The sequence below is a fragment of the Podarcis gaigeae genome (assembly GCF_964106915.1).
Source record: "Podarcis gaigeae genome assembly, chromosome: 13".
NCBI lineage: Eukaryota > Metazoa > Chordata > Lepidosauria > Squamata > Lacertidae > Podarcis > Podarcis gaigeae.
Genome location: NC_139689.1, coordinates 17,467,204 through 17,492,080, shown reverse-complemented (window position 1 = coordinate 17,492,080; position 24,877 = coordinate 17,467,204). Strand labels below are relative to the sequence as shown.

The following is a 24,877-nucleotide window of genomic DNA, read 5'->3' as shown; positions in this document are numbered from 1 at the left end:
CAATGGCTCCTTCTGCAACACAAGGAGGTGTTGCGGTTGTCCAAACAGAGGAGGCATTTGCCTTGGCCCACGATCCAACGGGCATTTGGACAACAACCACCCGGAAAGGTCACACTCCTCTTATCTAAAGCAGGGGAAGAAGAGCTTGGAGTGGGTGACCCAAGGTCAATATGTTTCTTGGAGTGCAATAAATGAAGGAATGACGTCAGCTGCTTTCCTGGTCACCCTTTTAGAAAGATGCAGGAGAGCAAAGAGCAAAGAGGGTCATGAGACCGGGCTGCTGCTGCTGCTGCTGCTGCTCCCATGTCAGGAGGGCTGCTGGGGCCCTCATGGTGTCCCAATTTTCCAGGGACAGTCCCGGAAGCCATCCGAGTTTCGGATTTGATCCCTGAATGTCCCTCTCGTCCTTTTCCTTCTGCATCTCAGAAAGCAATTAAAAGTGGTGTGTGTAGGTGCAAAAAATGGAGTATGGTTTATGCTGCAAATAAAATCCCTGCAACAAATGAAGGAAACGGTGAAGCTGGCATACAAAGCCATTCCTGTAATGTTGAAGGAAAAAGTGACCAGTTCACTTTAAGTCCTTTCATTGCAATGTTTCCACAGCCAGCCATTTCTTAGGAAACACGGGGAGTGCTGATTCCTTTACAGTCAAACCTCGGTTCTCGAACGCTTCTGCTCCCGGAAGTAAATGCTCCAGTTTCCTATCATATTTTGGAACCCGAATGTCCAACATGGCTTCTGCTTGAGTGCAAGAAGCTCTTGCAACCAATCAGAAGCTGTGCCTCGGTTGTCAAACGTTTCAGAAGACGAACTGTCTTCCAAAATGGATTACGTTCAAAAACCGAAGTATTGTAAATGGAGCCTGACACTGTCTACTCAGATGTAGGCCCCCTTTATTCAATGGAACTGACTCCCAGGGAACTGGGTCAAGACCGGGCAGCCTTACACTGCAATCTGAAGCATTTTGACTCAGAACTAAGTCCCACCGAGTTCAATAGGATTTCCTCCCTGTTCTGATCATTCCCACAGTTTCCTCTATTATTAATATTATAATTCCATCTTTTTCCCTCATGGGGACTCAAGGCAGATTACAACTACAATTCTATTTCATTCCATTTATCTGCGGAAGGTGTTATACCCTTCCTTGCACAATTTTTATTTACAACAATCCTGCGAAGTAGGCTTGGCAGAGAGGTTGCAATAGGCTTGAGGTGACCAGTGTCAATGCGCATATGGTGTCTATGCGTACAGGAGATCCAACACAGGAGAGGTTTCCTTTTTATAATAATAATTTTATTAAGTTTTCCATTTTAAAAATCCAATCAAATCACATTAATTATTCCAAATTATACAAATACATATCATAAAGTCCTAATATTTTGCCAAATTATAATTTTTTTGTTGGGGGTTCCCATGCTTCAAGTTCAGTAGGGTCCAATCATCTCATATTTCTGCTGCTTTTAGTATTCACCAGTCCCATCTTTCAATCTTCTTGTTATTATCCTTCTTTCTTTAATAGTCTCTGAGTTGTTTCCACAGGTGAGTTAAGGTAAACAATATTACGCTTCTGTGTGAACTTTGTATGACTCTCCCTTTTTTATATCTGGTAAGTCTTTTGTTTGCAATAAATCCTCATGCACTGGTATTTATGCCGAATCCATCCAAAAGTTCTCCACGGGCGGCAGACGCCATTTTTTCTCAGTTCCAGTGAAATAGAATCTAGGCATTAATTTTCCCAGACAAGGTGCACCATACATTAGCCTTTCCAGAGAAGGTCTGCCAAGTTGAACTTAAAATACAGACATGATAACAAAGTGATAGCTCGCCTCCCCCACACAGGAGAGGTTTCCTGATGGGGAAGAGGATATCGCTATTTTCGTCAGAGGACTGTTGGAGAGCTGGAGAGCTGGAGTGGACCACAGGAAGGATCTTTCTTCCTACCTGCCCAGGAGGATGAAGAGCCAAGCCTGGTCTGGGAATTCAGAACATCAGAGGACATCGCTGCTTTGAATCCCTCTAGTCATTCTTAGTCCACGGGGAGGGACCCATGGCTCAGCGCTGAAGCAAATACTTGCTGTCCCTTGGGCATTTCCAGAGATTAGGAAGGCCGGGGAAACCATGTCTCTGGCAGAGAGCTTGGACAGCATCTTGCAGCAGTGGTCCACAGCCCAGAGGCAGGCGAAGCGAGGTTCTGCTAGGACAGCTATGAACTCAACTCATCCCAAGGCAGGGGTGCCAACTGGAATAAAGTATTGGGTAAGCCTCACCCTGCATCATCAACCACAAGACACCATTTGAAGGGCGATGCCCATCAACTGGGGGGGTGTGTGGTGGTGGTGGAAGCGACCTGGTCCCTAGGAGCTGGCGCCTAGGCCACAGGGTGCAAGCAGATCCAGTGATCTCCCAAGGGTGCTGGGCAAAAGAACTCCCTTGGCAGCTCTTATAATATAATATAATATAATATAATATAATATAATATAATGATAATAATATCTTTATTGTCATTGCCCCCTCTCGGGGACAATGAAATTACTTGGCTGCCCCATCCACCCAGGTAGGGCACTCCACTCAAAATCAGAACAACTATAAAAAAACTAATTAAAACAATACAGTATAATACAGCAAGGAAGATTGGATGACTTTCAAAGTCCAGGTTTCCCATTCAGGGCCGAGATCGCTCTGGAGAAGAAGCTGTTCTTGAGACGGCTCGTTCTTGTCTTCATCGTCCTGTATCTCCGTCCTGTATCTTTCTTACCGCAAGAAAGAGCAACAAACTGGTTTAGCTGATCCCGGCCAGCCCTTCGTCTTCTTGATGTTGCCCAATTGAATGGAGGAATTTCTTAATGTACTCACGTCAAGTACTTGTGTAAGTCCTTCCTTGAATTCTCCCCGTCATGCTTCTCAATATGACCTCTGTATCTTCCTCTTATTAATTACCCTGGCTATGATTACAATTTTGAATTTATTACATCACACCCTTCCTCCCGAAGGAGCCCAGGGAGATGAACCACACGAGCAATAAAACGTCTTAAGAACGATTCCAATGAAGATGGAGACTGGGAAAGAGCTTTGCTTAAAGGTGTTGTTGGAAGAGGGTCCATCTTCAGGAGGGTGTCCCTGTTTGAGGTCCTGGAGGTACCCAGTTCTGTGGGTAAGTAACACACGGTAGCCATTTGGGCAGGAATAACAACAGCAGTGAAACTGGAAAAAGAAGCTACTCCAGGCTTTGTCAGCTCATGCACTGGGTTAGAAACCTGCCCTTTCAGCACATCCCAGGACACCTGCCCCAGCCCCAGAGCTGCGGCCAGAGGGAGCACCTGACGGGGTGCAAATAAGATGGGTGGAAGGTGAAACCAGCTTTTAAAAATATTGTTTCCAGGGTACAGATCCCAGATCCCCAGACTATAATTTTAAAAAGGAACCATCACCAAGCTCCTTTGGACTGTGAAAAGTTCAACCAATGCTGTTGTTACTTAATTTTTTTTTGCCATCCAGTCATTAGGGATGCAATTTTAATTGTGTTCTCGGTAAGCAATTTACCGTGTTTCAGAATAACAAGCAGTCTTGGCATTTTTTGTTATTTTTAATTAGTCACCTAAGTGATAGAATCTGACTGACAGATTGACTTTGCCGGCTAATTAGAATCAGGCTGGTAATGTAAAAGTTTCGGGATTGTTTGTGTGTGTTCTTTTAAGACGAAAAATAAAAATAAATAAATGAAGAACATCAGAAAATTGGGCCTATCGAGCTAGCTGCTGTTATTCCATCAGGCTGCAGAAAAGAAGAGAGAAGCGTAGCGGCATGACTCCCCTGAATCAGCTCAGCTGAGAGACCAGCTGCTGTTTTGCTCCTTCCCTCTCCCTCAACTGCTTCTGTTAACTCTGGCTATTATAAGAACTATGCAGCTTTTAAACACATGAAGCCTGACTCTGCTTGTTTTCCTCTTCCCTTCCCATTGCTTTTTCTTTTTGTGCCATGTCTGTTGGACTGCAGCCCTGTTTTTGACCTGGGGTTGTTTAGACATCATAACTCATGGACATAATAGCCACATGAATGTTCATAATAGCCTAATGATTCAGTTCAATAATGCATAATAATTCAAGCGTACATGAGGATGCAAGGAGGATTAAAGGAAATGGGATTGTTAAAGCAGGGGGTGTGGAGGAAAGCATAGAAATGTCTCCTTGCCAGACACAACTACTTCTGGGCATTTGCATGTAATGAAAGCACTGAGGAAATATTTACTGGAAAGCCATGTACATTACACCCTGTTGCATAAATGAGCGCCTTTAATGAGGTCTTATCTACAATGCCTAAAATGAGAATGCTGTTCCTTTTAATTGCCATCACAGTTTATTACAGGGATCAGGCAACAGAGATTCTGCAGCCAAATCTGGGGCCCTAGAGGAATACCACCCATTCACTCCAAAGCAGGCATAGGCAAACTCCGGCCCTCCAGATGTTTGGGACTACAATTCCCATCATCCCGGACCACTGGTCCTGTTAGCTAGGGATGACATGAGAATTAGTTGACCTCTGCCTGCACTTGGCTTTAGCGCCACCTACTGTTGACCTCCCTGCCCTCTGCCCTACCAATCCCAATGGGTACCAGGCACCGCTCCAAATAAAAGGCACACAAGAGACACTTTTTTGCATCTTAAGACGTCTGTGCATTTACGGCAGTGCCAAAAATCAAATAAACAACCATTGCAGGCGGTAGGGAGGCAACCCAAGGCAAGAATTGCCAGCCGCTAGTCCCTAGGAGGACTTCTGCTCCTTCGCCATAGTGGCAAAGACCACTTGGGGTCTGATGGCACATGCCAAAGCAGTGGAATCTGGCGCGAATGGGGAAATGCCCCACAAGCCTTTGTTGCCCCTCCCGGCCTGCTTTCTTGCTCACAGCCAGTCAAGGGGGTGGGGGTAGTGGCTGCCCGCTTCATCCTCCTAAGTCTCAGTGATGCCTCTTGTAGAACTCATCCAGGGAGCGCATGGGGACAAAGCTGGAATAGGCCTGCGGCACAGGCGCCTCAACTTGGGCCCCACATTAGGGGGGCTGTCACGCATGCATGACATCACACACGCGATGCCCTGCGGTGGGCCACACCTGCTGGGATGCTCTGGCGATCGCAGCAGGTGGCGCGGAGGGCGAGAAACGCCCCTCTCCCCAAGCCTCCCGCCTGGCACGCCAGCGTTTGCCCCGGGGTGGCAGGGGATGGCAGCCCCTTCAATATTGGGGCTGCGAGCTGCCTCAAAATATTGAGGGGGCTGAAGCCCCTTCTGCCCCATATACCTGGCACAGCTGCTCCGGTGGCACAATGGGTCAGTGTGTCTGGTTGTGAGCCAGAAGGTGGTAGTTCGAGTCCACCCAGGGACGGCTGTGGGCATTGCAGGGAGCTGAACTAGGCTCCCTTCTAACTCAACAATTCTTTGAGAAATCTACAAGGTTGGCCCTGACAGTCATAGGCTTGCCAGTCCCAAAGTGCATCCGCTGGCAGCTTAGATCTCGCCCCACGATGCGAGGAAGGCCACATACAACGTTGCTCCGAGAATGAGGCACTGTGAGGTGGCATCTGAGGCAGCCCCACCTGGGCATTACCACAGTAGGAAAAACCACCACCATCATTGTGTTGCCGTAGCTGGAAAAACTGGTTTTTTAATGCTGTGTCTGCAGCAGGAAGCAAAACAGAATGGGCCGGCCCCGGCTGTCAAAGACCAATGATGATGAAGATGATGGTGAAGGTGACAGCACCTTGAAAGGATTTTGCATTTATTGCCACTCTACGTGGCGCTTTTAGAGTTCTTACCAAGCCTTGCAGGTGGAAAGGCTGCCCAGCCCAGTATCTATCTGATCTTCTTATGAGATATAACCTGTTTTCAAAAGGAGCTGGAAGGGGGGGGAACCTTGTATACATCAGGATGTGTTTCGGCAAGCTTTCGTTAGGTTTGATTAAAGATATAATATGCATGCTATGAAGCAACTGTGGCCATGGATAGCAAAAAAGAAAAAAAATAGGCAGCGCTCCTGGGAAGACTGCATTGCGGTGCTGCTTTGATAGCTCTCTCCGTTCAGCCCTGAAGAAGAGGTATAAGGTGCCTAACTGTATACACAGATTGAGGCCAGAGTTTTGCTTTTCTTAAGATTCGCTAAATGTTTCCTCTTCCCTGCCAAGGTCTGTGATGAAGGAAGAGGAAGCTGATAGGCAGTACCTGCTGCAAATCTCAGGGGAGATACCCACACAGTGATAGTTTCTCCCAGTGCCAGTCATCGCACGGAAACAGAGAAAGGTTCAGTGAGTTCACTGTTGCAGAAGATAAGGCTCAACAAACCAGTATGAATATAGATACATACAGCTTGTAGGCTTTTGCAGATACAGATATATGCAGTGTCGGGGACTGGTTGGATGCAGAGGAATGGTGGGAGGAACCGGCTGAGGAGTCCCCAAGGGAAGAAGGCTCAGAGCCCAGGGAGTGGTGGTGGGACAACCATGAGTGGTCAGAGGGGAGCAGACTAGGGGGACGAGGTGTCAGAAGCTGAAGAGGTAGCAGGGCTTAGTAAGCTGGGAGAGTCTGGGGCAGAGAAAAGCCCAGAAGCTGAAGCAGAAGAGGAGGGAGGCCCAGAGGCAGAGATGAGTCAGGCTGGTGAAGATCCAGAAGGGTCACCCTCTCCTGCTGCAGCAAGCTCCCCTCCCCTCTGGTCTCCTAGGACCAGGAGAGGCATGAAGTGGGAGGAGCAAAGGTAGACATGCAGGCACAGTCTCAGATTGCAGCAATACCAGCCTAATGGACTGGCAGGGGGAGGCTGGCTGGGGGACGGACTTTAGGTTGCTGGGGCAACACCTGATTCACCCTGAAAACGGTATTCAGTAGACCTGTTTCTCTGCCTGCAGGAGGCTTACTGGGAAACCCATATAAGAATCTAAAAGGTTACCTATCAGTCAGAGGAAGGAAACTCTATCAACCACGATCATGTCAGAGCAAAGTGGCTATTAAACCTGATTTTTATTACTGCTGTTGCAACAGGGTGCTCACTCACCCCACGCAGGAGGGAGGAGGAACCCAGAACAATGCTGTGCAAACTCTTATATAGACTTATATTGCCCACCCTGTAGCTCAAGACCACCCCAAAAAACATCATACATACATCACAGAAGGAGGCGGGGCAGAAATACATCACAGGGGGGCGGTCTACAACAGAAATCCTGTCTGCTAGGATACCTGACAATGGCCAGTGGTTGCTTTACTTGGGCAGCCCGGCCAATCTTTTGTGATTAAATTAAATGCTTTAATTCCTGAATCCAGATCACAGGTTCACCCTATTCATACACAAAGATGTCCTAAAGACAGGTGAGCAAAAGACAATGGAGAGGTTTTCCCATTTCCTTCCTCCTTGCAGAGAAACATTTGAGGTCAATTTGGGAGAGTCAAAACGGTTTCAGGATTGCACTCCTGTACTATTTCAGACACGTGGTGTATATACATATGCATGTGTCTTGCCTTGTAAATTTATGAACATTTCATTTCTATTCAGGTAGGTAGCCGCGCTGGTCTGACACAGTCGAAATAAATAAATAAATAAAAAAAATGTCCAGTAGCACCTTAGATACTAAGTTTGTTCTGGGTATAAGCTTTCGTGTGCATGCACACTTCTTCAACAGTCGTCAACAGGTTTACCATACCCATTGCGTCAATCACCCATCTCCTACTACCTTCTGAGAAAAACCCCACCCCACCCTTCCACTATATATAAGGGTCTGGTGACTTCTGTTTCAGTGTATCTGAAGAAGTGTGCATGCACACGAAAGCTTATATCCAGAACAAACTTAGTTGGTCTCTAAGGTGCTACTGGACAATTTTTAAATTTAATTTATATATTTGAGACCTTAAATTGTTATAACAACCCCTTAGCACACCAGGCTTCGCTGTTCCTACAGCAGCTGTTGTGTGCATAACCCCTCATCACTTTATCTTTCCCCTGGATGCCTGCAGAGGCATCCAAGGTTCACAATTAATTAAGATTGAGGGGGGCATTGTAATTCCTCTCTTTTAAAATATAAAAACAGGCCGTCTAGACCAGCATCCTGTTCTCACAGTGGCCGCCTGAATTATGCCATGTGCGCAGGGAGCACAGATTCTGGTCCTCAGACAAAAGCCAGTTTCCCAGGTTATGTCACATTCTGGCGCTACCAAGGAATGGAAAACAAGGCCATGAAGCTGGCAGGAGGGATGCTATCAGGCCTGGAGCAGGTGATTCTTTTAAAGAGCTTTCCTCTGAGGAAGAGAGCACTCAAGACAGCTCCAGACTGATGGTGTTTGACAGGAAGGATTAAAGTGCTGTCTATGAAATGTTGGTTTGTGCAGTTAAAGTGGATTATGTCAGAGATGGAGGATTAAATCTGCAGATTAAAATTTTAGCCTCCTATCCCGTGTGTGCGGGAGAAAGACGAAAAGTAAGCAGGCTGCAAAGCCTTTTTAGCAGCGTAAAACACTTAAAACGTTTTGCAGCTTACTAAATCTTAGGAATAAAGCAATCACACCTTTTTATCCCTTTTATTTGTGGTCGGCTGACCTCCCCCTCTTCATCCCCGTTGCAGAGAACGAACCACACGTTTTAGAAAGATAAACAAAAATGGTTTGCCGACATGTTAATGCAAGCAGCAAATATGATACAGCTAAGAAAAATTATCAGGTACAAAATACAACAGTTGGCTTCAAAATGGGCCGTGTGCATCTGTGGGAGACCCCAGACATACATGTGATCAGTTTGGAAGCATGACGGCGAAGAGCCTCCTCAGAGGCTGAAGGAAATACCTCAGGTGCTTCAGGTTACAGACGCTTCAGGTTACAGACTCCGCTAACCCAGAAATAGTACCTCGGGTTAAGAATTTTGCTTCAGGGTGAGAACAGAAATCGCGCAGCGGCAGCGGAAGGCCCCATTAGCTAAAGTAGTGCTTCAGGTTAAAAACAGTTTCAGGTTAAGAATGGACCTCCAGAACAAATTAGTTCTTAACCTGAGGTATCACTGTATAAAGGATTATCTCCTTTGTTACAGAATTCCCACCCAGAGGAGGCAGGGCAAGAGGCCACACAGAGGGTCCTCTCTAGGAAATTTGAGAACTCTCTGTGTACTAGCCCTGTGCTAGTGATTTGGCTGCAAACCCCACGGATGAAAGGGTTTTGTCACCTCGATGCAACAAATCCACTTCAGAAAAGAAGCAAACTTATTGCAACTAGGAGGGTAACAGAGAGATAATAAAATAGGAAGAGCCTCCTGGCTCAGGCCAGTGACCCATCTAGACCAGCCTCATTTCCTTTACAGCGGCCAACTACATCAGAAGTCTGAAAACAGGGCCTGAGTGCAAGACAAGAGCAACTCTCCTCACTTGCGATTCGCAGCAACTGGCATTCAGAGGCATCCCTGCCATGGAGGCTGGAAGGAGAGCATAGCCATTGTAGCTGTAAGATGCTGATAGCTTTACCCCGCATGCATTTGTCTTAAGCCTCTCTTTTAAAGCTCTCCTGGTCGGTGTCCACCACTAAGGATTGGGGGGGAGGGGAATTATATTCAGATTTAAAGGCAAGCCTATGAAATGCACGCTTTCCATAACAACATGAGAAGTGAAAGACAGCCAACCTTTGAAATTCGCACCGTCCATATTTTAGGATGTAGTAAACAAATGAAAAATCCTTCCAGTAGCACCTTAAAGACCAACTAAGTCAGTTCTTGGTATGAGCTTTCGTGTGCATGCACACTTCTTCAGATACCTGCATGCACACGAAAGCTCATACCAAGAACTGACTTAGTTGGTCTTTAAGGTGCTACTGGAAGGATTTTTTTTTGTTTTGACTATGGCAGACCAACACGGCTACCTATCTGTAACAGTAAACAAATGGTTATCAAAATACATTACAAAAATGAACATGTTAGTGAAAATGGCATACAAATATGCATGATGACCTTGCAAAAACATGTGCATAAGTCAAACCTGCATACAAACGTATGTTTACTGGTAGAAATTCAGACTAAAATGCTGATAAAAGTTCCCCGATGTGTTAATAATCCATGTGGATGGGCAGTTCCGGAATATGTCATTGGTCTCCTTCACAGTCCACTTTCTTGCATTCTCTTCTCCAGGGCCAGCTCAATAAATTTTGCCACCCAAGGCAAACCACAAAATGGTGCTCCCATTCCCACCAGGGAAAAATGAGTGAAGATCTACCCCAGGAACATGCGGGAATAAAGAACTGCATCGTGACCCCCTGCCCCTGTGGATTCTGCTGTCTGAGGCGGTCACCTCACCTTGCCCCATGGGTGGGCTGGCCCTGCTCTCTTCTTTGCTCTGTTATTTTCCTCTGTGGCATCGGGAAGCCCTCCCTAGAGTCAGGAGAAGGTAGGCCAGGCAAGCCGCCATGTTGACAATGGCTGTGAAAGCCAACGTCCACAGTGCCATGTGCTTGTCGGCTTGGCCTGCAAGGGCACATTCAAGTGCTTCGGGGCAGGAGTGTGCTCCTGGAAGGCATAAGAAGGTTGTGCGAAGCACTGATGGGATCTGCAGAAATATCACCACCCAGAAGAAGCCCAGCTCCATGGCCAGGAGGAGAAACACGCAGAAAACGAAGGCCGCCGAGGGCCAGGTGCAACGGAGGGACATCTTGGATTCCGACGGAACCATTTTGGGCAAAGGAATCGTTCCGGGAGCCATGCTGGATCCGGCGGCCATGTCGTGGCTCACACTAGTGATGTCAGTGAGCTCCTCGTCTCCTTCCTTTGCCGCCTTTCTCTGATGCTTGGATCCTGTCCTTATGAGCCCCATTAGCCCCACTGGGAGCAGGGCAGCCAAAAAGGCAAAACCCCAGGCAGAGGAGACAGGGGAAGGAAAGTGGCGATTGAAGCAGAGCGCGCTGCAGAAAGGCCGGCTGTCCGCTTCCACTGAGGTCCAGTTGCAGACCAGGTCGGGGTTGGGAGAGGACCAGGGCCCGTCGGCGATGAAAAGGGCCACCAGCCGTAGCCCCAGAAGGAGATACCAGGGGGCCAGGCCTCGGCAGCCTGGCTCACCTCCAGGGAACATCATGGCTGGCTGCAGGAGCCGAGCCAGGCCAGCGACCACAGCAGCCATCTGCTGAGAGAAGAGATGAGAGGAAGATGAGTTTCCTTTCTAAACATTATTGTGCAAAAGTTGGTTGCTCTGTGGTCTTCAGAGGCCTGAGAGAGTTAAGAATGCCAAATAGGCTTTTGGTTTTGTTTTGAATGGAGGGCACTGCTTCTTCTTTTTTTACATGTACATTTTTAAAAACTGGTTTTCAGGGCCTTTGTGCATTCAACAAATACATAATATAGTGGTACCTCAGTTTAAGTACTTAATTCGTTCCAAAGGTCTGTTCTTAACCTGAAACTGTTCTTAACCTGAAGCACCACTTTAGCTAATGGGGCCTCCTGCTGCCGCCGCGCCGCCGGAGCACGATTTCTGTTCTCATCCTGAAGCAAAGTTCTTAACCTGAGGTACTATTTCTGGGTTAGCGGAGTCTGTAACCTGAAGCGTATGTAACCTGAAGCGTATGTAACCTGAGGTACCACTGTACAGAAATTCCTCAAATGACGTTTTCCCCATTACAGCATCGTTATGCTAGGAAAGGGTTTGCGCCTGTACCACTCCTATGAGAAGCACGGGGGGTGGGGGAGGTGGCAGATATTTTTCCAGGCACATTGGGGTGGTGGGTCTACAGAATTTGGTCCAGCTTCTTTCCAGGATCATCCACTCCCACCCTTTACTACTGAAATTTCTTTAGACTATTTAGTGCCCTGGTCCTTTTAAGCACCTGTTCTGTGACAGGTGTGTGGAGCCATTCGCCCGCCACATAATGGTGAACTACAGCTCCTGCAACCTCAGCAAGCCTGGCCAATGGGAAGGGCTGATGGGAGTTGTAGTTCAGCAACATCTGGAAGGCCAAACGTTTCCCACACCTGCTCTATGGCTTTTAGATGATAAATTGTTATCGAGGCATCACTTTAAAATGAAGGATTTCCAACAAGATTGACCCTGCATCTCACCTGTAGGTTGGGCTATTATTATCTTACTGTTATTAATCATAATCTATGTGTTAAATACGCAGGTGGCGCTGTGGGTTAAACCACAGAGCCTAGGACTTGCCAATCAGAAGGTCGGTCGGTCGAATCCCCGCGACGGGGTGAGCTCCCGTTTCTCAGTCCCTGCTCCTGCCTACCTAGCAGTTCGAAAGCACGTCAAGGTGCAAGTAGATAAATAGGTACTGCTCCAGCAGGAAGGTAAATGGTGTTTCCGTGCGCTGCTCTGATTCGCCAGAAGCGGCTTAGTCATGCTGGCCACATGACCCGGAAGCTGTACACAGGCTCCCTCGGCCAGTAAAGCGAGATGAGCGCCGCAACCCCAGAGTCGGCCACGACTGGACCTAATAGTCAGGGGTCCTTTTACCTTTACCTTTATGTTTTAAATCTCTGTTTTACCTTTCTTTGGACTTTGCCCCGTTTCTCCTGCCTGTATCTACACCAGCCAGATATCCTCCAAATATTATTCAAAGCACTTCAAACATAGGATCGTGTGTCAATCTGAACTTATTCTGTGGTTTAGATCATGGCACATGCAAGAAAACTGACGTAACTCTAAAATGACAGGAGACCCTCCGTCATGAACCTTTGCAACCCTGATACTAGCCTGGTCTCAAACCATGTCCTGAAGGCATTCAGGAAACATATTGTGTTCCTCACACCTTGCATAAAGGTGAGCACCTGTAAATTTAGTTGCCAAGGTAGTCTATTCACCACCTGAATGGGGCCATCAAGATAAAGGTGAGATGGTTTGAAGGCAGCAAGCAAACAAAGGATGCCTGGTTTAGCCAACACCCACCAGGTGGTTTTCTTTAACACAATTAATTTGCAAGATGGGAGAGATGAAGCTGGGCAGGAATTGCAAGGAAAAGGCGATAGAATTGCTCATCCGAAGGGCCCTTTCCTTTCTCCATGAAGAAAAGGCTATAAGGAACCCTAAGATTTGTAGTCAGTGGCATTTCTTAACTTATTAAGAAGTGTGAGTTCTGGGACAAATTTTTCATGCTCACTTCTGTAGGCTTTTGAGAATATGTAGAGATTCTCCCCCTCTTTAGTTCAAGGTTTGTGATGAGGGATTTGCTGCCTCCTTAAATTGTAATTTTCTTGTTATTCTGTTGCTTTCATTTCATAGAATAAAACAAGCTTTCTTTATTCCTTTGTATAAGAATTTCTTGTGGGCGTACGGTTAAGGGTGACGCACATATTCAAAAAACAGATGCACATTGTAATTCCAACAAAATATCACAAACCTCTTTAAAAGTTACAGATAGGTAGCCGTGTTGGTCTGCCATAGTCAAAACAAAAAAAATTCCTTCCAGTAGCACCTTAAAGACCAACTAAGTTAGTTCTTGGTATGAGCTTTAAAACACTCTTTAAAAGTGTGTGTATGAATACATGTGAGCAATGTACACGCATGTGGGTTCAGACACATACTTCTAACAATTCTATTATGTTATATAAGACACACAGACCCTTATCCAGTAAACCTGGTTCCAAATATCTCTCCGGTTTTACCCTATAAAACAAGACCCAGAAAACTCCAGGGTCTTATGCAAAATCATCATCTGCAACAAACACTCCAGCTCTTCCCTTCTCATCCTATTGCAGCCTGCCAGAAGTCTAGCTGCAGTTATTCAGCAGGGAGTAAAAAGCACTCAACACATGCTCAAAAACACACACACATTCATTTTGTTCCAGGACTTAAGCCCTGGCACTGAACACACACACACACGCGCGCACACACACAGAGAGAGAGAGAGAGAGAGAGAGAGAATAGGTTCTTCTGGGGCTGAGCCTAGGCTAAATTTAAGCCAAGCCTGTGCCTTTTCAGAATTGGGTTACAACAGTTCTGTCTTTGGATTCCTGAAGTCTGTATGAGGACAGGGTTAAGGTAGAAAGCCGGACTCCTGGGTTCTCTAGGAAGAAGGAAGAAGGGCTGCAAAGGACTGAGGATTTGGCCGTGGAGCTGAGGGGTTGCAGGCAAGTTAGCAAGACTAGTCCTGCAAGAGCCTCCCTGACAGTGGCCATTTGGGAGGACCGCACTCACTTCCCTGGGTTGCCCTTTGAGGACGGCCCCTAACAGTCCCTGTTTAAGCAACCACTCATCATTTTCAGCCCCCCCCCCCCATGCTCAAGACAATGCCTTTGACAGCCTTTTTGTTCCCCCGCCTGCACTCACTTCCCCAAGTGTTCAGAGAGGAAACATCCACTTTTGTGTCCAAGGATAAAAAGGCCCCTTGAGAAGCATAAAATATAACTCTGTTGCTGCCTGCTTTAATTTTACCTTCTCCTCTAGAGTCACCTTGACACTTCAGTTCTTCTGTTTGTCCACCGTCTTCTCCTTCGTCCTCTTGAATCTGTTCTGCCTCTTGTGTTCTGCTTTATAGGGGGGGGAAGGGGTTGTTTTTTGGTTCCACTTTATCAGAAAGTCCCTTGCACGGAACAGGCCGGCCGCAGACAAAGGGAAAGCTGAAATGAAACTCCCAAGAGATGTGGGAATAGCTGCCAGAGCTAACGCCCCCCCACAGCTGCATGGATGTGGGCCCTCAATATCCCCCTGATGGACCACCCTTCTCCCCACCCTCTGGCTTTTACTTCCTCTGCTTTCTCAAATTAGACTGCCGTCTTCTCTGCGTCAGCCAACCTGGTGCCTTCCAGATGTTTTGGACTCCAGTTCCCATTAGCCCTTGGCGATGGGAGTTGTAGTCCTCCATGTGGAGGAGCCGAAGTCAAAAAAAGCTCCTCTTCATGGAGCAGAGGTGGGAAACTTGGGGCAAAACAGGGGCCTCCAACCCTCTCTATGTGGCCCTCAGAACTCTCCCAGGCTACATCCTTATTGGCCCTGCTTGGCACCCTTCCTTGATTGTTGTTTGCCCAGCTGGGAATGTGTCCCTGAACTCTCATAAGGCCGCTTGCTTGCCTGGATCAAGAATAGAGCAGGGGTGCAAGAGGGTAAAAGTTTGGTTACTGACCAAAGGCAAAAATAAAATAAAAATGAAGCCCTCCCCCCAATTTCACGTACATTTCAATAAAAACTCTCCCCCAACTTCCCATCCCCTTTTCCATGGTGTTCCTGTTCCTCTCCCTCTGCTGCATTCTGCCTACTATCTCCTAAACTGTTAAGTTGTGGGTGAACATATCAGACGACACAGCGATTCTTCAAACAGCTCTTGTTTATTCACAGGCCAGAACAGAACTGAATTGAAGGGTTCAGCCAGCCTGCTTATATAGAGCTCCACTACAGCATAACAGTAAAAACTTTCTGTAACTATCCAATCACTGAACGTCACTTTCAATTCCTTATTTGCATATGTGGACCTGAGTGAAAACTATCTATAGTATCCCCCTGCTGGCCCAGGTGAGAACTTCAGTACATAACATAAACCTTAACAAAACTGCTGAAATCTTAGATCCCTTCTGTTGCTCATAGTTCAAATCCTGCTTGCACGTTCATCATATAATAATACTTCTTTAATAATCTGAAAAGGGTTTCCGTTCTTCCACAAAACCACCCAGCGTGGTATAGTGGTTAAGAGTGGTAGACTCGTAATCTGGTGAACCGGGTTCGATTCCCCCGCTCCTCCACATGCAGCTGCTGGGTAACCTTGAGCTAGTCACACTTCTCTGAAGTCTCTCAGCCCCACTCACCTCACAGAGTGTTTGTTGGGGGGGAGGAAGGGAAAGGAGAATGTTAGCCGCTTTGAGACTCCTTAAAGGGAGTGAAAGGCGGGATATCAAGTCCAAACAACTCCTCCTCCTCCTCCTCCTCCTCCTCCTCCTCCTCTTCTTCTTCTTCTTCTTCGTCATTACGTTCTCTTATTTTAGCTGTTAGCTTTGCCAATTCTGCGCAATCCATCGCCTCGCTTATCCATTCTTCTGTAGTGGGTATCTCTGCTCATTTCCATTTTTGTGCACAGAGAATCCTAGCTTCCTTTGTAACATATATAAACAACTTTATCATCTTTTGAGGGGACCTCTGTCCCTATGACCCCTAAAGGCAAAATTTACATTTGCTGCTCCGTCTGTGTTTTTCTCTGGTGTGTGGCCCTCAGAAGGTTTACCAGAAGGAAACGTGGCCCTTGGGCTGGGAAAATGGTTCCCCACCTCAACATAGAAGCTGTGGCAGCGATTCTAAGCACACTTGCCTACAAAGAAGCCCTACTGAACACAGTAGAACTTACTTCTGAGGAAACAAGCATGGAGTGTGTGTGTGTGTGTGTGTGTGTGTGTGTGTGTGTGTGTAAGAGAGAGAGAGAGAGAGATTTATTCAAGAAGGGACTTGGGCCTAGAGCAGTGGTTTTCAACCCGTGTGCCGTGGCACCCTTGGGAGCCTTGAATGATGGTCAGGGGTGCTGCAGGCAACACTGGCCTCTGTCCCTCTTTCCTTCCCTCCCTCCTCTGATGCCCTCTCAAGTCTCTGCCTCCCAAAGGCTTGCACAGCTGTTTGTTGCAGCAGCAGCAGCTCTCCAAAGGACCCCCAAGGAGAGAAGAGAGAGGAAAGGAGGACCCCAAGGGAGGGTGTTCGGAAAAGGCTGCCAGCTCTGCAGGCAAGGGGTGACGCAACTGGGCTCCTGAGCCCCACAGGGGTGCCGCAGAAAGAATGCAGTGAGCTGTTGAAAACCCCTGGCCTGGAGAATTAGAGGAACAAGTTAATACGGACTTCTGGGCCTTTGGGGAAATGGTCCATAGGAAGCTGCCTTAAACTCTGTCAGGCCACTTGTCCAGCTATACAATGATGGCTCTCCAGGACCATCATGCAGGGACATTTCCCAGCTTCAACTGGAGATTGAAGCTGGGACGTTCTGCATACAAGTCAGAGGCTCTTCTGAGGGAGCTGCAGCCCTTTCCCAAAAGGGAAGTAGAAATGTGAGGAAAGATCCCCCCACCAGCCGGCACGTTCTTTTCACATGTAGGCTGCGAATGACCAAAATAAATCTGCCCAGAACAAAGGCTCTTGTGTTGTTCCAACAAAGGCGAGGATTCAAGAAACTAGGAATGTGTGGTGCTGCCTTATCTGAGTCAGACCAAGATGGCCGACTCTGATGTGGTACCTCCAGGGCAGTAGTCAGTCTTTCCCATCACCAGGAACTTCCTGCATAAAAATGAGGTGCTCTGCTAAGCGGTGCTGTGATCCTTTCACAAACCCCACATATTAACTGCGCTCATTTGATTGCATTACTATAGAGCAGGAGGCAGTGATGATTTGGGATGATATCTGTGGGTCCCATCCAAGCCTGAGGCTTCGTATCTGTGGGGTGGGATTCTGTGGTGGAAGGAGCTGCTGTAGTGGGGAGACCAGTCTCATGGTGAAGTTAATGGCCCCAGCTAAGCCTGTCAAAGCCTCTTTTTTTACATGTCTAAAGAGTTGGGCAGGTAAAGATGTGTTGCCATAGAAACAACCAGCTAGCCGTGCCTTCGGGAGGAGTAGGCAGGCCTCCCTCCACACCCGGTTGTCTGCCATATAATTCCAGGGGAAGGAGAGCAATAGGCCAGGGCCTAGTTCAGGCTAGTCACATCCAGAGTACGGAGGACAGGGAAGCTTGATTTGCTCTCTTTGCTACAACCAAAAGTATAGCTTGGGGAGGATCTCCCTGAAAACTTAACAGGAAAGCAAGATTTATTGGAGTGCCAATGCAATGAGCCCTTCTCTCTTATGTTCAGACTGTATAAAGGTAAAGGTAAAGGGATCCCTGGCCATTAGGTCCAGTCGTGGCTGACTCTGGGGTTGCGGCGCTTATCTCGCTTTATTGGCCGAGGGAGCCGGAGTACAGCTTCCGGGTCATGTGGCCAGCATGACTAAGCCGCTTCTGGCAAACCAGAGCAGCGCACGGAAACGCCGTTTACCTTCCCGCTGGAGTGGTACCTATTTATCTACTTGCACTTTGAGGTGCTTTCGAACTGCTAGGTTGGCAGGAGCAGGGACCGAGAAACGGGAGCTCACCCCGTCGCGGGGATTCGAACCGCTGACCTTCTGATTGGCAAGTCCTAGGCTCTGTGGTTTATCCCACAGCGCCACCCGCGTCCCTCTGTTCAGACTGTATAGATGTGTATAAATAAAGCCATATATACACAAAAGACACCACAGCCTCCAATGAATTTTATTCCAAGAAAATAAAAAACTGCTGTCACCCGTGAACTCTCTCACCTGTTTGAGACTGGGCTGCATGTAACTGTATGACCTCCCTTGGTCTCTTGTCCTGTGTCCTCCCCTTAGTGAAGGTCTTTCCCCACCCCTTACCACAGGGATATATACCTGTTTGCTTGCTTGTTGCTTGCTTGCGCTACCCTGTGATATGCCACTTAACAAAAGCCAGTTTCCCCAGGTCATGTCACACTCTGGCGTTACCAAGAAATTGAACACAAGATAGCCTATAGAGATAACAGGGAGGAGCAGGTCAAATTTTAAAAATCTTTTCATCAAGGAACGAGGCATACAGGTGTCTCTAGATAGATGGTATTTGATAGGAAGGAAGCACATTGCAGGAAACATGGGGCTGCGCAACTCAAGGGAATTAAAGGTTTCTGCCACTGTGATGCAGCAGAACCGCTTCTAAAAAGAAGCAAACGTGAACCCAGTTGCTTGCTCTCCTGAACAGCGACTTTGTCAGTCAAAGAACAGGATTTTAGAGCTGGAACAGTCTTTGGAGATCATCTAGTGACCCCTGCTCAATGCAGTAAACTTAACAGCCACAGCATCCCTGCTGGTGGAGAAAGAGAGTCTGATCCGCTGTCCAACAGTTGTTGCCTTTGGATCACTTATTAATTTCTTAGCCGCTTTTTCCTGGTATGGCAGCTCAAAGCTCTTAGAAAATTGCTTGCCCCCAAATAATAATGCATAGATTAAAAATGGGGAGGATACGTTGAAACATTCCACCCATAGGCCATAGTTAAAAGCCAAAGGCCTGGTTAAAAAGGAATGTTTTTGTCTGGTGGCTGAAGATATGTATCAATGGCACCAGGCGAGCTTCTCTGGGGAGAGCATTGCACAAATTGAGAGCCATCGCTGGAGCAACCGAGAATAAGTCTGCCCCATCTTCTGTGTGACGACCCTTTCAAATATTTGAAGGATGCTGTGGCTCCTCCTCTTCATTTTGTCTTCACCTGGCTAAACTGTCCTGCTTCTCCAGCTGCTTCTCACGGGACTTGGTTTCCAGGCTAATCACAGCTAGATTTCAAGGACATGTTAAAATAATGCTAGTAGCCGAAGAGGGACAAGAGAAAATGTTAGACAGAGGAGCCTTGCGTCTCTAACACAGGTGGGATTGGAATCCCAAGCTTATCCGTTCTTTCCAGTGGCATTTGCCCTAACGGTGAATTGAAGTGCTAAGTCCCAGCCAGCAGATTGGGAACCTCCAGGGCTCCAGTCTTGCTCCACAAAATTGGATTACACATTAAGCTGGTTTTCTGCCTGCTTAATCTGTTTATTCTGAGTCAGGACTCAGCCCTAAGTGCTATAGCATAGGGTTTCTTGCATTAGCGCCAACTTCCGCAACTCAGAAATTCTGAACATAACAGAATTTCCTGCCGCAACTTAGAAGCAGCTACAACAGCAGTGTGGACTTCCAGGGGTGATCAGACACACAGGTTGCTTTGGCTGCAATGTGGATACATTTCCCTGTGAGTAGATACATATACCATATTTTTTGCTCTATAAGACGCACTTTTTCCCCTTCAAAAATTAAGGGGAAATGTGTGTGCGTCTTATGGAGCGAATGCAGGTTCCTTGGCTTCAGCAATAGCAACGCGAAGCCTCCAAAGTGCAGAGGGAGAGCTCCCCCCACGCTCCGGAGGCTTCAGGCAGCTATCCGCAAGCCTTTGGAGTGCAGCAGGAGTTCCCGCTGCGCTCCGAAGGCTTGTGGATAGCCGCCTGAAGCCTGGAGAGCGAGAGGGGTCGGTGCACACCGATCCCTCTTGCTCTCCAGGCTTCGCTTCGCTGGAGAGGCGATGCACAGTTTTCCCTCTCTGCGCAGCACCTCTTCAGCAAAGCGGGAGGAGAAAAGGGGCTCCGTTTCTCCTGCCGCTTCGCTGAAGGGGCGCTGAGCAGAGGGGGGGAGATTTTTTTTCTTCCTGTTCTCCCCCTCCAATGGTCCGGTGCATCCTGTGGTCTGGTGTGTCCTATAGAGCGAAAAATACGGGTACCTCCATTACAGCCTTGAAATCACCTCTGCTTTCTCTATCATGTCTACCCTTAACCTTCTCTTGGTAGCTCAGTCAGTACAGCAAGAGACTGAAATCTAGTGGGTAAATCTCCCTCTGATGACAAACAGTGATTACTTTAAAGGGGCACAGACAGATCCACAGAGGCTAAGGCTGTTTTCAACTGCTATTTATTTATTTTACTTATTGGATGCATTTATATACTGCTAAGCACACCCCAATCTCAAAGCAGGAAGAGATCACCAAGGTCTTGGTTCATAGCAGAGTTTTGGTCTCCTTGGAATGAAGGTCACATGGAAAGAGAAGGAGGGAAGTCATTGATATTTTAAGGATGTTTAAATGTGCATTCTAAATTGTAAAACAGAAAATTTAATAAAAATTTATATATACACATACACACACACATATATATCAAAGAATACATTTTCCTTCCTGAAGTGGAGCACCAAATCCTCTGGCCACTGGAGCCAATGTTTCAAAGAGCCTCACTGCACTGTCCTGACATCGATTTCTGCTACCTGCATCCATTCTGCTAAATTTAATCTAACTGCATGATACAGCTGGCCCTGCTCTGAAAGCTAGATGTTTGGAGGAACACCATCAACATGGGTTCCCATTTTGAAGGCACAGATGTAAAAATGTGATTTTTTAAAGCTATTGTTTACAACCCAATGGTTGATTGTTTTTTAATGTTGGTGACTGTTGGTGACAATCTTTTGCAGATTAGTTTTCCGACCTACTAACTAGGCAATCATCATTTGAACTGATTTTCACACGTTGATCATCACTAGTCCTCCCACACCTGCCTATTATTATTATTATTGTTATTATTATTATTACCTGCACATCTTGGGTTAACTCTCCACACGGGAGTCTGCAGGTGTGGAAGCAACAAGGAGCAATTGAAATATTAACCAGCAGGTGGCGCCAAAACACCTCTCACCAGCAGGGTGGGTGGGGGAAGCGTGTGAATGGCGATGGCAAGTACCAGAGGACTCAGAATTAAGGGTGAATGGCAGTGAAAGGAGCCAATAGGGAACGGCGTTGCCACTCTGAGTCCCTCCCACCATAACTTCCATTGCCCAGTTTGGTATGAATGGATTTGCAGGAGGCTGAGTTTGGGGAGCCGAGATCTCCAATAAAGGACAAGCCAGAAGCACGCGACTTTCTCAGTTCAATCCGGTCCAGTTCAAAGAGTACTAGGCAGGCCTGGCCACACATACTAAACCGGACATGGGTACCCCCAAAATCTAGACTTTGCCAAATTGGTGCTCTCCAGATATTTTGGATGATATGATGCTTTTTGCTTGTGATCCGCTTAGTGTATGATGTATCTCTCCACCCCCACCTGGTTGTGGGAGTCTTTAAGGCTTGATGCTCCTAAAGGTAAAGGTAAAGGTACCCCTGCCCGTACGGGCCAGTCTTGACAGACTCTGGGGTTGTGCGCCCATCTCACTTAAGAGGCCAGGGGCCAGCGCTGTCCGGAGACACTTCCGGGTCACGTGGCCAGCGTGACATCGCTGCTCTGGCGAGCCAGAGCTGCACACGGAAACGCCGTTTACCTTCCTGCCAGTAAGCGGTCCCTATTTATCTACTTGCACCCGGAGGTGCTTTCGAACTGCTAGGTTGGCAGGTGCTGGGACCGAGCAACGGGAGCCCACCCCGCCGCGGGGATTCGAACTGCCGACCTTTCGATCGGCAAGCCCTAGGCGCTGAGGCTTTTACCCACAGCGCCACCCGCGTCCCTGATGCTCCTGGCATGAGGCAATTAGGACACATTTGGGATTTTGCAGCTCTATTGCCCACCTTGCTGGCCAGCAGTCTCTCTCCCTGAGCTGACAGAGCTGGTCTCAAAGGTGGTGTGGAGGACTCCTAGACTGCTGGTTTGGGGGGACACTTCAACATCCTTGCCAAGGCAACTGGCTCTGGGATGGCTGGCACGACGACCATGGAGCTTTTCAGTGCTTTTTTTCTGGGGGGGAGATGCATGGGTACACATACCCCTAAACATTTTGTGAATCTAAGTTTCGCCTCATTGAGGGGCAGTACAGTGGTACCTCGGGCTGCATACACTTCAGGTTACAGACTCCACTAACCCAGAAGTAAAAGGGACGCGGGTGGCGCTGTGGGTTAAACCACAGAGCCTAGGGCTTGCCAATCAGAAGGTCGGTGGTTCGAATCCCTGCGATGGGGTGAGCTCCTGTTGCTCGGTCCCTGCTCCTGCCAACCTAGCAGTTCAAAAGCACCTCAAAGTACAAGTAGATAAATAGGTACTGCTCCAGCGGGAAAGTAAACGGCGTTTCTGTGTGCTGCTCTGGTTCGCCAGAAGCGGCCTTGTCATGCTGGCCACATGACCCGAAAGCTGTACGCCGGCTCCCTCGGCAAGTAAAGCAAGATGAGCGCCGCAACCCCAGAGTCGGCCACGACTGGACCTAATGGTCAGGGGTCCCTTTACCTAGTGCTCCTTGGGTCAGGCTGCAACTCACCAGGTGAAGACCTAGGGTATAGCAGTGTTATGAGAGAAAAAACCCTAACCCTAACCCTAACCCAAGAGCCCATAGAGTCCTTTTGTAGGTTTTCTATCGGTAGGAGAAAAGAACAGAGAACAACCAGAGAATATTGAGAAGCAAAGCAGCTAGTAAGCCTGATCTTTATTAAAGCTGATGCAACAGGGTGCTCCCCTCACACGCAGGAGGATGGAGGAGGACCCAGAACAAAGGTGTGCTCGCCCTTATGTGGACTTTTGAAATTGCCCACCCTCAAACTCCAGACCACCCCCAGAAACATCAAACATACATCATAGAAAGGTGATTTCCAGCAAAATCCTGTCTGGCAGAAAACCTGTCAATGATCACTAATTGGATCACTGGGCCAGACTGGCCATTCTTTTGTTATTACAGCTACTTAATTCCTGAATCCAGCTCACAGTCTCACCCTATTCATATCTTAAATGTGCCCTTAAGGCAGGATTGTTGAGGACAGAAACAATAGGGAGGTTTTCCTCCCTCCTTGCAGAGAAACATTTGGTCCGTTTGGGAGAGTCAAAATGGTTTCAGGACTGTCTTCCTGTACTGTTTCATACATGTGGTGTATATATTTATGTATGTGTTTGCCTTGTACATTTAATTTATATATCTGAGACCTTAATTCTTATAACAACAGGATGTATCTTTTCAGCCCTGAAGATTACTAATCGAGAGGCTACCAAGGGATATACCATTAACTGTTCACATAAAAGATCCACATTACCTTGATCAAAATTAGGAAAAAATACACAGTTTAGGGCCGGATTTAGGTTTGATGAGGCCCTAAGCTACTGAAGGTAATGGGGCCCTTAATATGTCCAGCTGACCTTGGTCAACAACAAATTGTCACTGTTTTTTGTGTGGAATATATGCTATATGGTAATTTATGGATCTAATGGGTATCTAACCAGTGATATTTTAGGGAGCAGGCTAGCAGGCCATTACTTACACCAGGGGTCAGCAAACTTTTTCAGCAGGGGGCCGGTCCACTGTCCCTCAGACCTTGTGGGGGACTGGACTGTATTTTGGAAGGGGGAAATGCCCCACAAATAACCCAGAGATGCATTTTACATAACAGCACATATTCTACTCATGTAAAAACACGCTGATTCCCGGACTGCCCATGGGCCATTTGAGACGGCAATTGGGCCTGATCCGGCCCTCGGGCCTTAGTTTGTCTACCCGTGGCTTACACCATAGGAGCCTACACAACACAAAACACTATTGCTGTATGTAGGTTTTATTTTATTTGTTCTTTGTCTTATATTTTGGAAATGTACATCCAGGTGTTTTTTCCCTTTAAATTTTTTGGGGGCCCCCAAGAGAGTGGGGCCCTAAGCTGTAGCTTGTTTAGCTTATACATAAATCCCGGCACTGAGTCCAGGAACACCTGGAAGGTAATTTCTCCCATCCTTGGAGTAGTCAGTACAGGTGCTGGTAAACATGCCCTCAGGCTAGCATCCTATGAAGGCATAACCTGGGGAGAGCTGTGGTTATTTAGCAGCAGCATAGCAAAAGTTTTAATTCGCATACCCCACCTCTACATTTTAAAATGGCTCTTGGGCTTTCATCCAATTAAGCTCTGGCTGTTCATATGCACTAAGTGAAGGGTATACCAAGAACTGGACTTGCCTGCAGGTTGCAGCAGCTCTTTGGCAGGCAGACATCCCCACCCCCACCTTGTCCTCTTTCCCTGGGGAATTCCTGGATTGCACAACCATCTCGCCAGAGTCTCCTGCCTATTGAAATCCAGGGCATTTCTGCACTGTGGAAGTGAGATGTTGTGTGGCAACCTAAAATGTACACTTTTAGGACACCTAAAGCATAGATGTGTCTTTCCTGGGGGGTGTTGGGAGAAACTGTGCATGGCAAAGTCAGGATTTCAAACATGAGTTGGTGGGGGCACCTTTGGCACTAGTGGAACAGCCAGGGAAATGGCTTCCACTTTATTTTAAAAAAAGAAATTTGCTTAATGTAAAACACATGTACCAGTTATTTCCTTTGGAATGCGGAGAGGCAAATATGCATCTCTGAACCCAGAAATGTGAGAGTTTCAAAGTTACATACATACTCTCCTACTTTGGTATTTTTAATTTTGATAAAGTGACACCAACGT

The 24,877-nt window shown here is 47.3% G+C and overlaps 1 long non-coding RNA gene across 1 annotated transcript in view; it reads right to left on the bottom strand.

Moving 5' to 3' along the window:
* Positions 1-8,606: 8,606 nt before the first annotated feature.
* The window catches only part of LOC310829324, a 37,153-nt gene continuing 20,882 nt past the window's right edge, over positions 8,607-24,877 (bottom strand). Inside the window, exon 2 of the long non-coding RNA XR_014557225.1 lies at positions 8,607-8,808. This is a non-coding gene — a long non-coding RNA (uncharacterized lncRNA). The remainder of the gene's footprint in view (positions 8,809-24,877) is intronic.